Genomic DNA, 16,194 nt, shown 5'->3' with positions numbered 1-16,194 from the left:
CCTGCGAGCCGCAACTAAGGAGCCCACCTGCCGCAACTAAGGAGCCCCACTTGCAGCAACTAAGGAGCCCACGTGTGGCAACTAAGGAGCCCACCTGCCGCAACTAAGACCCAACACAACTAAATAAATTATGTTTTAAATAATAAATAAAAATAAAATTTAAATTAAAAAAATAATAAATAAATAAGAGACTGGAAACAACCTAAATGCTCCATAAGAAGAGTTGAATAAGTCATGGTACATAAATTCAATGCAGCCATTATAAAAAAGGGGGGCAGATATCTATATGTACTGCTATGGAACATTCTTCAAGTTATATTTTTAAAGAAGAAAAAACAGGTGGGAGGAACCAAGATGGCTGAGTAGAAGGATGTGCTCTCACTCCCTCTTGCGAGAACACCAGAATCACAACTAGCTGCTGGACAATCATTGGCAGGAATACACTGGAACTCACCAAAAAAGACACCCCACATCCAAAGACAAAGGAGAAGCCACAATGAGATGGTAGGAGGGGCACAATCACAGTAAACTCAAATCCCATAACGGGGGGGTGGGTGACTCACAGACTGGAGAACACTTATACCACAGAACTCCACCCACTGGAGTGAAGGTTCTGAGCCCCACGTCAGGCTTCCCAACCGGGGGTCCGGCAATGGGAGGAGGAATTCGTAGAGAATCAGACGTTGAAGCCTAGAGGGAATTGATTGCAGGACTTCGACAGGACTGGGGGAAACAGAGACTCCACTCTTGGAGGACACACACAAAGCAGTGTGCATATTGGGACCCAGGGGAGACTGAACCAGACCTACCTGCTACTGTTGGCGGGTCTCCTGCAGTGGCGGGGGGTGGCACTGTTTCACTGTGGAGACAAGGACACTGGCAGCATAAGTTCTGGGAAATACTCCTTAGCGCGAGCCCTCTCAGAGTCTGCCATTAGCCCCACCAAAGAGCCCAGGTAGGCTCCAGTGTTGGGTTGCCTCAGGCCAAACAACCAACAGGGAGGGAACCCATCCCCACCCATTAACAGTCAAGTGGATTAAAGTTTTACTGACCTCTGCCCACCAGAGCAACAGTTAGCTCTATCCACCACCAGTCCCTCCCATCAAGCCTCTTAGACAGCCTCATCCACCAGAGGGCAGACAGCAGAAGCAAGAAGAACTACAATCCTGCAGCCTGTGGAACAAAAACCATATTCACAGAAATATAGACAAGATGAAAAGGCAAAGGGCTATATACCAGATAAAGGAACAAGACAAAACCCCAGAAAAACAACTAAATAAAGTGGAGATAGGCAACCTTCCAGAAAAAGAATTCAGAATAATGATAGTGAAGTTGATCTAAGACCTTGGAAAAAGAATGGAGGCAAAGATCGAGCAGATGTAAGAAATGCTTAACAAAAACCTAGAAGAATTAAAGAACAAACAAACAGAGATGAACAATACAATAACTGAAATGAAAACTACAGTTGAAGGAATCAATAGCAGAGTAACTGAGGCAGAAGAACGGATAAGTGACCTGGAAGACAGAATGGTGGAATTCACTGCTGCATAACAGAATAAAGAAAAAAGAATGAAAAGAAATGAAGACAGCCTAAGAGACCTCTGGGACAACATTAAATGCAACAACCTTCGCATTATGGGGGTCCCAGAAAGAGAAGAGAGGGAAAAAGGACCCAAGAAAATATGTGAAGAGATTATAGCCGAAAAATTCCCTAACATGGGAAAGGAAAGAGCCACCCAAGTCCAGGAAGCTCAGTGAGTCCCATACAGGATAAACCCAAGGAGAAACACATCGAGACACATAGTAATCAAATTGGCAAAAATTAAAGACAAAAAAAATTATTGAAAGCAGCAAGGGAAAAATGACAACATACAAGGGAACTCCCATAAGGTTAACAGCTGATTTCTCAGCAGAAACTCTACAAGCCAGAAGGGAGTGGCATGATATACTTAAAGTGATGAAAGGGAAGAACCTACAACCAAGATTACTCTACCTGGCAAGGATCTCATTCACATTCGATGGAGAAATCAAAAGCTTTACAGACAAGCAAAAGCTAAGAGAATTCAGCACCACCAAATCAGCTCTACAACAAATGCTAAAGGAACTTTTCTCTAAGTGGGAAACACAAGAGAAGAAAAGGACCTACAAAAACAAACTCAAAACAATTAAGAAAATGGTCATAAAACATAAATATCAATAATTACCTTAAATGTGAATGGATTAAATGCTCCAACCAAAAGACACAGGCTTGCTGAATGGATACAAAAACAAGACCCATATATATGCTGTCTACAAGAGACCTACTTCAGACCTAGGGACACATACAGACTGAAAGTGAGGGGATGGAAAAATATATTCCATGCAAATGGAAATCAAAAGAAAGCTGGAGTAGCAATATTCATATCAGATAAAATAGACTTTAAAATAAAGAATGTTACAAGAGACAAGGAAGGCCACTACATGATGATCAAAGGATCAATCCAAGAAGAAGATATAACAATTATAAATATATATGCACCCAACATAGGAGCACCGCAATACATAAAGCAACTGCTAACAGCTATAAAAGAGGAAATTGACAGTAACGCAATAATAGTGAGGGACTTTAACACCTCACTTACACCAATGGACAGATCATCCAAAATGAAAACAAATAAGGAAACATAAGCTTTAAATGTCACAATAGACCAGATACATTGAATTGATATTTATAGGACATTCCATCCAAAAACAGCAGATTACACTTTCTTCTCAAGTGTGCATGGAACATTCTCCAGGATAGATCATATCTTGGATCACAAATCAAGCCTCAGTAAATTTAAGAAAATTGAAATCATTTCAAGCATCTTTTCTAACCACAACACTATGAGATTAGAAATGAATTACAGGGGAAAAAACGTAAAAAACACAAACACATCGAGGATAAACAATACATTACTAAATAACCAAGAGATCACTGAAGAAATCAAAGAGGAAATCAAAAAATACCGAGAGAGAAGTGACAATGAAAACACAACGACCCCAAAACCTGTGGGAGGCAGCAAAAGCAATTCTAAGGGGAAGCGTATAGCTATACAAGCCTACATCAAGAAACAAGAAAAATCTCAAGTAAACAATCTAAACTTACACCTAAATGAACTAGAGAAAGAAGAACAAACATACCCCAAGTTACCAGAAGAAATCATAAAGATCAGAGCAGAAATAAATGAAATAGAAACAAAGAAAACAATAGCAAAGATCAATAAAACTAAAAGCTGGTTTTTTGAGAAGATAAACATAATTGATAAACTTTTAGCCAGCCTCATCAAGAAAAAGAGGGAGAAGATTCAAATCAATAAAATTAGAAATGAAAAAGGAGAAGTTACAACAGACACCGCAGAAATACAAAGCATCCTAAGAGAACACTACAAACAACTATATGCCAAAAAAATGGACCAACTGGAAGAAATGGACAAACTCTTAGAAAGGTATAACCTTCCAAGACTGAACCAGGAAGAAATAGAAAATATGAACAGACCAATCACAAGTTATGAAATTGAAACTGTGATTTAAAATCTTCCAACAAATAATAGTCCAGGACCAAATGACTTCACTGGTGAATTCTATCAAACATTTAGAGAAGAGCTAACACCCATCCTTCTCAAATTCTTCCAAAATATTGCAGAGAAAGGAACACTCTAAAACTCATTCTATGAGGCCATCATCACCCTGATACCAAAACCAGACTCAATCTACAGATTCAATGCAATCCCTATCAAATTACCAATGGCATTTTTTACGGAACTAGAACAAATCATCCTAAAATTTGTATGGAGACACAAAAGACCCCGAATAGCCAAAGCAGTCTTGAGGGTAAAAAATGGAGCTGGCGGAATCAGACTCCCTGACTTCAGACTAGACTACAAAGCTACAGTAATCAAGACAATATGGTATTGACACAAAAACAGAAAGATAGATCAGTGGAACAAAACAGAAAGCCCAGAGATAAACCCACACACCTATGGTAAACTAATCTATGACAAAGGAGGCAAAGATATACAATGGAGAAAAGACAGTCTCTTCAATGAGTGGTGCTGGGAAAACTGGACAGCTACATGTAAAAGAATAAAATTACAACACTCCCTAACACCATACACAAAAATAAACTCAAAATGTATTCGAGACCTAGATGTAAGACCGGACACTATAAAACTCTCAGAGGGAAACATAGGAAGAACACTCTTTGACATAAATCACAGCAAGATCTTTTTTGATCCACCTCTTAGAGTAATGGAAATGAAAACAAAAATAAACAAATTGGACCTAATGAAACTTAAAAGCTTTTGCACAGCAAAGGAAACCATAAACAAGACGAACAGACAACCCTCAGAATGGGAGAAAATATTTGCAAATGAATCAACGGACAAAGGATTAATCTTCAAAATATATAAACAGCTCATGCAGCTCAATATTAAAGAAGCAAACAACCCAATCCAAAAATGGGCAGAAGACCTGAATAGACATTTCTCCAAAGAAGACATACAGATGGCTAAGAAGTACATGAAAAGCTGCTCAATGTCACTAATTACTAGAGAAATGCAAATCAAAACTACAGTGAGGTATCACCTCACACCAGTTAGAATGGGTATCATCAGAAAATCTACAAACAACAAATCCTGGGGAGGGTGCGAAGAAAAGGGAACCCTCTTGCACTGTTGTTGGGAATGCAAATTGATACAGCCACTATGGAGAACAGTATGGAGGTTCCTTAAAAAACTAAAAATAGAATTACCATACGATCCAGCAATCCCACTACTGGGCATATACCCAAAGAAAGCCATAATTTATAATGACACATGCACCCCAATGTTCATTGCAGCACTATTTACAATAGCCAGGTCATGGAAGCAACCTAAATGCCCATTAACAGACGAATGGATAAAGAAGTTGTGGTACATATATACAATGGAATATTACTCGGCCATAAAAAGGAACGAAATTGGGTCATTTGTTGAGACGTGGATGGATCTAGAGACTGTCATACAGAGTGAAGTAAGTCAAAAAGAGAAAAACAAATATCGTATATTAACGCATGTATGTGGAACCTAGAAAAATGGTACAGATGAACCAGTTTGCAGGGCAGAAGTTGAGTCACAGATGTAGAGAACAAACGTATGGACACCAAGGTGGGAAAACTGTGGTGGGGTGGGGATGTTGGTGTGCTCATTTGGGCGATTGGGATTGACATGTATACACTGATGTGCATAAAATTGATGACTAATAAGAACCTGTAGTATAAAACAAACAAAAAAAACAACTAATACTAAAAAAAAACACACAAAAAAACAAAAGGTACAGAACAGTAAGTACTGTATGCTACCATTTATAAAGGAAGAAGGGAAGAAAATGAAGAGGAGATATATATGTATATGCTTACGTTTGAGTAGAAACCCTCTGAAAGGATTCAAAATACATTGTTAACAGTGGAAAGACCCCTGTATTTATTTTTCACTACATACCCATTTTTACTATTTCAATTTTTACTATATAGATTATCTATTAGATCATTTTAAAGCTTTTGCCATCTACACATTTCATGTACAAAGTTATTCATATCAGGAAAAAAAAACTGAATGTCCATCAATAGGGGAATAGTTTAAAGAAATGATGGAATCTATCATTTAGCCACACCTGCCCTACTGTGAATATATATATATATATTCCACTATGTGCACAATGTTACTTGTAACTGTGAAAAAATGTCCACCTAAATGTCTATCAATAAAGATACATCTATACCATTCTATGCAGTCAGAATATCATAAAATACTGTAGCCCGAAAAAGCAAGTTTAAAATAATAAAATTTCATTTTTGTAAATTAAATGAAAACGTAAATTATATTTACTTTATGTATTTCTACAAATTTGAGTTTCCTAATTCAACATACACACTTGTATATAAATGTATAGATATATATATAGATGTTTCCTAAATATGGAGTTAAGTGTCTAGAAAGAGAAACATCAAACTGTTTACAGTGATTACATGGAGAAAAGGAATTGCGGAGAGGGTCTAAGAATTTTCACTTTTTACTTCAAACAATGTAATTCTGTTTGACCTTGTTTGACAAGTGTCAATACCTCTGCAATCAAGGGGCAGGGTGGGGGAGCCACTCAAAAAACTATAGGAATACACCCATTTAAAATGATGCCAAATACAGAACACTGTTAAGCAACTATACTCCAATTAAAATCAATTTAAAATTTTTTAAAAATAAAATGATGCCAAATACTCTCAAAGTATCTCCCTTGAAGATACTTATTAACTACAAAGGGAAAAAGATAGTAAGTGTAAAGCAGAGAAACCCTGCAGATACCAACTTAACCAAATGATTAAGATAAATATCACCAGTAATAAGAAATATTGATATCAAGAATCCCTTAATATGATTCACTGAGAAGGATATGGTACCATTTTTGTGTTATTCTTGCCAAAAATGTATGCCCTCATTCCAAACTTAAGAAAACATCGGGGGGACCTTGAAGATGGCGGAAGAGTAAGACGCAGAAATCGCCTTCCTCCCCACGGATACACCAGAAATACATCTACACGTGGAACAACTCCTACAGAACACCTACTGAAGGCTAGCAGAAGACCTCAGACCTCCCAAAAGGCAAGAAACTCCCCACGTACCTGGGTAGGGCAAAAGAAAAGAAAAAACAGAGACAAAAGAATAAGGACGGCACCTGCACCAGTGGGAGGGAGCTGTGAAGGAGGAAAAGTTTCCACACACTAGGAAGCCCCTCCGCAGGCGGAGACTGCGGGAGGCGGAGGGGTGAGCTTCGCAACCGCGGAGTAATGCACAGCGATGGGTGCGGAGGGCAAAGTGGGGAGATTTCCGCACAGAGGATCGGTGCCGACCGGCACTCACCAGCCCGAGAGGCTTGTCTGCTCACCCGCCGGGGCGGGCGGGGCTGCGAGCTGAAGCTTGGGTTTTTAAAGGGCCCTCCAGGGAGGGGCGGGAGCCGCGGCTAAAAGCGCGAACCCCAGAGACGGGCGCGAGCCGCGGCTAAAAGCGCGGACCCCAAAGACGGGCAGGAGACGCTACGGCTGCTGCTGCCACCACCAAGGGGCCTGTGTGCGAGCACAGGTCACTCTCCACACCCCTCTTCCGCGGAGCCTGTGCAGCCCACCACTGCCAGGTTCCCGGGATCCAGGGACAACTTCCCCGGGGGAAATTTAACACACCATTGTAAAGCAATTATACCCCAATAAAGATGTTAAAAAAAAGAAAACATCAAACCCAAATTAAGGAACATGACACAAAGTTACTGTTCAATATTCTTGAGTAGTCATGTCAAGGTCATGAAAAACAAGGAAAGACCAAGACACTTACAAACTGGAAGGAGACTATGGAGAAAGTGAGACATTGTTACATACTAGAAGAGACAAACAGGTGGGATGTCAGGTGGGATCCTCAATAGGATCCTGGAACAGAAGAAGGATATTAGTAGGAAAACTGGTAAAATTTGAATAAGGTCTGTCGTTTAGTTAGTAGCAATATTAATTTCTGGTCCCTAATAATTGTTCTACATTTATGTGAGATGTTAGCATTAGGGGATGCAGGAGTGAGGGATATAAGAGAACTGTCTGTGTTATTTTTCTAAGTTTTCTAAAAGTCTAAAATGAGTTCAAAATAAGAAGTTAGAAAAAAAGAGCTGATAGCTGAAGATGTCTATTTCCATCTAATGGAAAGGCATTGAAGACACACAGTACATTAAAGTAGGTTACAAAGCAGTGTGTATAAAATCTCATTTTGGGGGCTTCCCTGGTGGCGCAGCGGTTGAGAGTCTGCCTGCCGATGCAGGGGACACGGGTTCGTGCCCTGGTCCGGGAGGATCCCACGTGCCGCGGAGCCGCTGGGCCCGTGAGCCATGGCCGCTGAGCCTGCGCGTCCGGAGCCTGTGCTCCGCAGCGGGAGAGGCCACAGCAGTGAGAGGCCCGCGAACCGCAAAAAAAAAAAATCTCATTTTGGTTAAGTGTTATATATATTAACATGGGGAAAAAGTTAGATGGAATATATACCAAAATGTTAACAGTAGTGGGTAGTGGGATTTTAGCATACTTTCATGGAATTTGTATGTCTGCTTACCTAATATGAATAATATCCTTACAGTGATTCCATATTTTGGGAGTAATTTTTTAACTGTAAAATTTTTAATATTTTACTAAAATCTTTTTTTAAAAAATGAACTAAACCTTCCAATATTCTAACTCCAACTTTTCTAGGATACTCACAAACCAACAACTTGTGTTCTCTGCATACCTGGCAACAACTATAACTAGCAGATTTAATGTTCTATGGTGTACCTAAAGTTCTTTTCTTCAAACAGCACTAAAGAAAAAAAAAAATCCTGTATATTCAGTCCTATACACCAAACAAAAACCTTTTTCTGTCCTTCCTAATTATGGAAGGCACAGAACTAGTTTCTGTTCTAGTTTTCAAGAATATTTTCAAGAACATGAGAAACTTGAGAATCACCAAAAACCTAAGGGATCTATTCTGGTTCAAGTCCTTCATTTAAAACTGAGTGACAAGGAAAAAGTAAACTGGCTTGTTCAAGACTGAATACTATCAGGGTCAGGAATAGAACTTAGGTATCCTGACTCCCAGAGTTCAGTGTTCATTCTACTTAACAAAATATAAATACATTATTCTTTTAAATTTACCCATAAGACTTGTTCAATTTCACTTTAATAGTGAAACAAAACAAAAAACAAAGCTTTGCCTTCTTTTTAATTTTTCCCTCTAAATGAATACCACTAAATATTCTTAAATTATATCCCTGTCATTACATGTCTCAGTCTGAGGAACTGATATTTTAAAATGTTATCTTTACATAATTGGATGATTTGGACAGAATGTCTGGGTGTTGATGCCATCAATGCCCTCTCCACTGACCTTACCACTAGCTCTCTATCCTTCCACCTCCCCCCACCTTAGTTGTTCCTTAAGGTCGATTTAGCTCAAAGCCCACCTCCATGAACACTTCACTGACCCATTTAAGAAAATTTCTCTCCCCTGTAACTCCAATGCAGCACTTACTAAAGAAGGTACTCATTCAGCACCTGTACCTTTGCCAGATAACATTAGTTACCTTTAAATGTGTACATCGAGCCTCTTCAACCAGATTTTCAGCTCCTTGAAGGAAGGAACTTTCCTTCCAAATCCTTGTATTCACACAAGCCTATCTCAAGTACTTAACAAAAGGTCTCAGTTATTGTTGAAAGTTATAGACTTCTTGCTAAAGAGAACAAAGCAAATAATAACATTAAGCCTTCTAAAACTGTTTACGAAATTCTTACAGGAGATAAAGTACAATTACGCTGTTTCACAAAATTTTTTTCCTAGATGACTGCTGCAAGTATGAAAAATTTTTTTTCAACTAAGATTTCTGGGGTTTTTTTCTAGATAAGAAAAACTATACAGGATGTATTCTACTGGGTGACATGTTCAGGAATTACTGGTGACTGGAGTAGGTTTGATTCTTTGGTTGGTTGCTTTTAGTATTTTCTCCAATTTGAGACATGATTAAATTAAGAAATTTTTATTTTCATTTTCAGGGAAAAAAGCTTTTTTCAACATCTGGAGTTAAGGGAAGACTTTCCCAATTGACTGTCCTGTAAAAACAAATTCTCACAACATTTAAATCCCCAAACATTCCAAACATTTTCCTCATCCCCATGGAGATTAAAAAATATGTTTTCAACTCTGACCCAGGGACTGGGATGACTGGTAACATCAGTCTGAAAACAGAACTTAAAGTACACTAGGTTCCTTTTGTTCAAATCACAATTTACCCTTCCTTAGATAACTGATGGACATCTATGGAAGGCCTGTAATTCTGTTTTTAATTCCCCTGTTTTAAAGGTATAACAAAATCTGGAGGTGGCAGAACTGCTCAAAGCAAGTACTGGACTAGTAATTGTAGCACCTCTAGGCACCAAGAAATCTTTTGGTTATACTAAATTTTCTTGTAATACTATTTGACAGGTTTATGAAGTTTAAAAACAAGCAAACAACAAAAACCCTAGTGCACCCACTTATCCCATAGGGAAACCCTGTCTAAAACATATCTGATAATCAGCTCCCTAAGCCTGTCTGAACACATCCACTCAGCCAACTTCCATTCTTACAGCTCATAATTAAACCAAAATCTACTTTCCTGTAACTTTTATCCTATGCTGCCTGAAATAATCCAATACAAATTACTCTGCTCTTTCACCCAACAACCTATCAAATAAATGAAGCTAAATATTATGTCTCTCATTAGTTTCTTTATTCCATGGCTAAACAGGAATGTAGAAACTAAAGAAATCTGTTCATTCCTAGAAATGAAACTTAGCCATCCCTAATGACATGGTATCCAGCCCACTCTCCATGTTACATAGAACATGCACTCTCTCTCTTACATAGAACATGCACAATATGTCTCTGTACATAGGAGTGGGACTGCTTATTACCTTCCTTATCCAGGACACTAAACTGCTTTAAAAGTTCACTTTTTTGTTTGTTTGGCAGCCACATCACATTATGACTTAGTGAGTTTGCAGAAAACTAAAACCCTCAAATCATTCACATAAAAGACCTAGTCCTACACACAAATACCCAGTCCTAGACATAGTCTTTACTTTCGTGGCAATTAAATTTCACCTTGTTAGTTTTGATGCAAAATTTAGCCTAAGGAGATTTTATGTGTGTGTCCTATAACATATCGGTCCTATGTCTGTTAAGCCTTGTGTTGTTTCATACATAACTCTACTATGTCCTCATGGCATTGATAAAATTAGCCAGAATCAAATATAGAGTAGTGTGACAAATAAGGCCCCTCTCTCTTCTTTCCTGTTGAGATAATATACATATATTCATGCTGTCAGAATTTAGTTTTCAAAAGCATACCATCCCTTCTAAGCCTTTCTCTTCCTTTTCTGCTCTGACCATAGGCTCATGCTCCAATTTTCTAAGCTCTCCTTGAAGTCTCTGGATGAATGAAATTTGGTTTCCTACACTATGGGGTACATATCTCATATTCTCTTTCTACTGTATTGAATAAATATTTCCAATACAACTAAAATTCTTTCTTAGATTGCAAGGCAGAGTATGTATATATAAAAACATAAATGCATAAATTTACAGATTTTCCCCCCTGTGGCTAAAGTCATTTCTAGCTTATCCAACAATACCAAAAGTTCAAAGGACTTTTAAAAGGTAGTCCATAAAGACACATTAAGTGGTTATAGCCCCACTCCTCCAAACAAGTCAAACAGACTTCGTTCTGAAGAATAGCATTACGTAAACTATTAGAAGGAGAATTACATTCAAGTGATCAAAAACAAACTCCATTCTGGACAGGGCCTGTGTCATTCCTGGATAGCAAGTAGGCACTTATGGAAGCACAATAACTCTTCTGGGGTCTTTCAATAGCATTATTTAGTAGAGCGTATTTCCATGAGCACTTAGCTTACTACAGGGTGTAACAACATTAAAAAAAAAAAGCTGTACCAAATGCTTTAAAAAAACAAACTCATGAAATAACTTTTGTTTCTTCAACAGGAGGCATGTGAACCAGAATATCTTAGAAGAACACATAGGAGTTCACAGAAATCACTCATGACTAAAGAGGTCTTAATAGTTTGTTTTAAGCCATCTGAGTTAAAAGCTTAAAGAAAATTGTTTCACAGAACACAACATATGATTAACACCTTCAAAGAAATCTGAGGTAACCCTCAAAGCCAGCACACACGAAGAAAGGACGGGCAGGATACTGCATTGGTTCATCCTGCATCACTGATTTATATACATATCTACCCAGACAGACACTCTATGCAGTACTGAGGACAAAAAACTTTTTATTTGCAAGACAATGTCTGTTATTAAACATAAGCAGTCAGTCTCAAGCACCAGCTCATCTAGATAAATTACTAGTAGGACTGAAGCTGTCACTCTTTTTTAATTTTTATTTTTTATTTTAATTAATTTATTTATTTTTGGCTGTGTTGGGTCTTCGTTTCTGTGCGAGGGCTTTCTCTAGTTGTGGCAAGCGGGGGCCACTCTTCATCACGGTGCGCGGGCCTCTCACTGTCGCGGCCTCTCTTGTTGCAGAGGACAGGCTCCAGACGCGCAGGCTCAGTAGTTGTGTCTCGTGGGCCTAGTTGCTCCACAGCACGTGGGATCTTCCCAGACCAGGGCTTGAACCCGTGTCCCCTGCATTGGCAGGCAGATTCTCAACCACGGCGCCACCAGGGAAGCCCGAAGCTGTCACTCTTGACTTGCAGTTTTAAAACTTAACTTCATCGGACTCTACAGAATTTGGTACTGAAAATCAGAATTTTCCCTAGCTGCCTACAATAGAAATTAGGAGATGCTGATGAAAAAGTAACTGTCACTAGGTTCTGCTATGGAATCCGCCTGCCAATGCAGGGGACATGGGTTCAATCCCGGGTCCAGGAAGATCCCATGTGCCGCGGAGCAACTAAGCCCGTGTGCCACAACTACTGAGCCCGCGTGCCACAACTACTGCAGCCCGCGTGCCTAGAACCCGTGCTCCTCAATAAGAGAAGCCACCACAACGAGAAGCCTGCACACCGCAACCAAGAGTAGCCCCCACTCACTGCAACTACAGAAAGCCTGCACACAGCAACAAAGACCCAATGCAGCCAAAAATAAACAAATAAATTTATTTATTTTTTAAAAAGAGGAACTTTGGTTTTCATCCTCATTTTCTCACTCTAAGTATGTTCTTACTACAGAAAGCTGTGCTCTGGCCTAAAATAAGAGATACAGATTTCTAAGGAAAATCACCTCCACTGAAAATAGCATATAACTTCTCATTCCTTCCTCTATATCTCAATATTTTAAAGTCCACTATAAAAAGACTATGTTATCTCTTAAAGATCCCCTATACGCATGAGATTGTAGATAATTTTTCCTTGACATGATCAGGAAGTGATCATGATCAAGTCAGACATGATCCTTGCCTTCACGGAACTTACATTCTGGTAGGAGAAACAGACATTTAAATAAATAAAGACAATACAGTAATCACAGATTGTAATAAGTGCAGTGGAGGAAATTAACAGGGTGCTTTGACAGAGAATGGTAAAAGGAACCCATCTTTTAGACAAGGTAAGTATCAAGAAAAAACAGAGGAAAAACACTCTATGAAAAAGAACAGCAAGCAAAGGCACAGGCCCTGAAGTAAGACAGAGCTTGGACTTATTTTGGAAGCTAGGGTGGCTAAAAGTGAATGAAGAGAAAGTAACAGAAAATGAGGGGAGATGGAGGGGCTGGATCAGGCCAGATCTTGAAGAAAATGCAATGAGTTTAGATTTTTTTCCAAGTAGATGGGAAACCACTGAAGGATTTAGGCAAGAGATGGACATGATCTGATTTAGTCTTACAAAGATTTCTCTGGCTGCTCCGTGGAGAATGGACTGGAAGAGGGCAAAAACAGAAGCTAAGAGACCAGTTAAAAGGCCACTGCAGTTGCCTAGGCAACAGATGGTGGCTAGGACTAAAGAGATGGAGTGGAGACAGACAGAATTGTTTGTATTCAAGAGCTATTATGGAAGTGTCATCTACTGAGACAGGGATAACAAAACTTGATGTCTCCCTTCTTTGCCCTCCCAAAACCTGGTCTTTCCTCTCAGTATATGACACAGCCACAAGCATGAATACTTAAGTCAAAAACTGGGGATCCAGATGTCATCTGTTTCTTCCCTTTTCCCTCATGCCTAAACCATAAACAAATCTTTCTACTTCTACCATACTTCCAAAATCTCTCCCCAATCCATCCACTTCTCTTCATCTCCAGTGATATCGCTTTAGTACAAGCCACCAGCAACTATGGCTTGGTTACTGTAGTAGCTTCCTAATTAATTCTCCGTTTGAAACACTTTTCAGACATCCAAGTGGATATGTCAAGCAGGCAGACGGACCTGTGACTGTGGAGCTCAAAAGTGAGATGACCCTGAGATACAAATTTGGGAACTGAACGAATACAGATGGTATTTAAAGCCACAGAACTGGATGAAATCACATGGGCAGAGGATGTAGACAGGGAAAAGAAAAGAGTTTAGTACCATACCAGGAGGCATCTTTTGAGATGGACTTACTAAAGAAAATCCAGTTAATGAAGACAGAAGGCAGAAGTTCTGTCAGACCACTCCACATACTATGAGTTCCCAATTTTTCTCACTCTTCACCTCCCTAGACCCAATAAACTGCCCTCTCCTAGAAACTACACCCTATGACACTGCACTACTCTCACCTCCTACCTGCTTGGCTGCTCCCTTTCTAGCTCCTTCCTCCACTGTCTATCCCTGAAATTCAATCATTCCTGTCTTCCTCGCTTCTCCCTCTCTTCCTCCCTCCCTCTCTGTGTGACTGTCTCTTTCTCTCTGTGTATGTATAAACACACACACAAACACAGACTTTCCTCCTCAAAGATCTTATCCATCCCCACAACCTCAACTGTCAACTCTATACTGAGAACTTCTAAATGTCTCTGGCTAAATCTTACTCTGTGGCCCACAGACCAGGACTTCATTTGCAGTGCATGCTTGTGAAAATGCAAATTCTCAGACCCCACCCTAGACCTACAGAATCAACTCCCCTAATTATTCTTAAGCAATGGCTCTTCTAATAAATGTCCAATAATTCATACCTATAACTTCACTCTAATTGCATGTTATGTGATGTCAGGAATTTGAGAGACTTCATGCCTGTTGATTGCAACATGACAGTAAAAAAAAGACCTGGGGGCTTCCCTGGTGGCGCAGTGGTCCCCAAAAAAAAAAAAAAAAAAAAAAAAAAGACCTGGGCTCTAAGACAGAAGTTTGATTTAAGAATTACAGAAACTATATAATACCCAGGGACAAGACTCTAATGGAATTGGTAAGATTTCTTAGACCTCTGTAACTGTTCCATATTTACTATTTTGTTTTTCCCTGCCTCCCAATGGTGATTTAAGATTCAAATCATTCAAATGTTAAAGAATCTCTGAGCTCACTTCGCTTAATCGCTTAATCGAGAAGAAGTAAACTGGAAAAGCCAGTGTCTTACTCCATTGTCAGGATAAAATTGAAGGTGGTATTTTTAAAAAGAATAGGAAACTAGGAAGATGTCTAGAGTCCTAAAATAGAGACAGCCAAGCCAAAAAAGTGATCAGGAGGCTCACCAGTCACAGGTCTTCATTCACTTACATCACCCTATCTTGTATTAAAATTTGAGCACTTGTCCTACCTGTGTCTCTAGAGTGTGAGTTACCTGAGGCTTTTACACTTCTCTTGTCATCTACCTACTATCTTGCAAAACCCAAAACCTTGCCCAAAGAAATCTAATATTGAAGAGTTTGCAACATAATTCTAGCTGAATTCCTGTACCATTATCTCCAATCCCAAATAAGTAAGATCCAGATTGATGAGGTTTTTTGGTACCACCTGGAAAGAATTAATATATCAAAGCTTTAAATACACACTAGTCATCTTTAGCAATACAAAATTACGATAACACTTCTGACCACAGCACAGTTTCTCCACTACTTAGAAGATGTAAGACGCACAGCTTTACATTAAGACCAGATGTTTCAGCTGCTTCTAAAGTTTCCCTATCTTCCCATTTCTTATCATCTCAAACACATGCTTTCCCCTTCAATACGGTGAAATGAGGTTGAACTGCTACTTGGGGTAGAGGATGGTTGCAAGCACTGCCCTAGTTGATGGCCAAACCCTTAGTCTAACTCCTTCCCCACCTGATTTCTGTCTCCCAGCCAGTCTCTTCAGTCCCTGAGGTGGACTCTTTCCTGGAGCTCACTCTGTTCTCTCATAAAACAATGCTCAAGTGTCTGCAGGATTAAAATACTTCAAAAATGATTTTATTAAAACTACAAACCAAAGAAACTTCAGAAAGAGGTGTAATCCCACACCTTTCTATATGCACCAATAAAGATAAATTAATAAAACTCTTCTCAGCATGCAGTGACCAATATTTGAATATTTTCTATATACCTCCCCACTAGGTGCCTGGGGACATCCAGAACATTCCCTAATGTTGCCCCCCTACCTCTTATCCTCCTCAGTCAGCTTTCTCCCTGTAGTCAGACTATTGACTCAAATTTACTATCTCTGCCTTCCCGTTTTTTTTTTTTTTTTTT

General features: G+C 39.2%; 1 protein-coding gene across 2 annotated transcripts in view; it reads right to left on the bottom strand.

Annotated features, from left to right (window-relative positions):
• UBR1 (ubiquitin protein ligase E3 component n-recognin 1) overlaps positions 1 to 16,194 on the bottom strand; it is a 159,061-nt gene that overhangs the window by 142,015 nt on the left and 852 nt on the right. The gene's annotated exons all lie outside the window — the stretch shown is intronic.

This window comes from Neophocaena asiaeorientalis, unplaced genomic scaffold (assembly GCF_003031525.2).
Source record: "Neophocaena asiaeorientalis asiaeorientalis breed wild unplaced genomic scaffold, Neophocaena_asiaeorientalis_V1.1 scaffold119, whole genome shotgun sequence".
Classification (NCBI taxonomy): domain Eukaryota; kingdom Metazoa; phylum Chordata; class Mammalia; order Artiodactyla; family Phocoenidae; genus Neophocaena; species Neophocaena asiaeorientalis.
Note: the sequence above shows the minus strand (reverse complement) of the source record. Positions and strands in the feature narration are given on the sequence as shown.